Here is a 412-nt window from a genome sequence, read left to right as displayed (position 1 = left end):
CGCCCAGAAGGTGGAATTGAACCACGCAGACTGTCATCAGCTACGGGTTTGAAGCCCGCACACCGAACCACCGATGCTCATCAGGGCAACGCGCGTTAAAGAACCTAGCTATGTATATCACTTATTTGCTAGGGAAATAAAAGAGTGGTAATTTTTTATTATAATTGATAATTTTTTTTCTTTGATATCAAAATATATAAAGGTATTTTTTCATTGTGCAGCGTAAATATTCCCAGTGATTAAATAATAAGTTTTCATGAATTATATAGTGAATAATTTTCAAATTTTAAAAGAATTGTATTAATTTTCTTTGCAGACACAAAGAATCAACGGAAATGTACACGGCTTGCTGAATTTATTTCCATGACAGAAAAGTAACTCATTTTTCTTTTTCAGTTTTTCTGATTTACAT

The 412-nt window shown here is 32.5% G+C and overlaps 1 non-coding gene across 1 annotated transcript; it reads right to left on the bottom strand.

Annotated features, from left to right (window-relative positions):
- Trnastop-uca (transfer RNA opal suppressor (anticodon UCA)) lies at positions 1-87 on the bottom strand. The gene has a single exon. It is a non-coding gene; the product is annotated as a tRNA-Sec (tRNA).
- Positions 88-412: the final 325 nt, after the last annotated feature.

This window comes from Argiope bruennichi, chromosome 6 (assembly GCF_947563725.1).
Source record: "Argiope bruennichi chromosome 6, qqArgBrue1.1, whole genome shotgun sequence".
NCBI lineage: Eukaryota > Metazoa > Arthropoda > Arachnida > Araneae > Araneidae > Argiope > Argiope bruennichi.
This window is presented reverse-complemented; position numbering and strand designations above follow the sequence as displayed.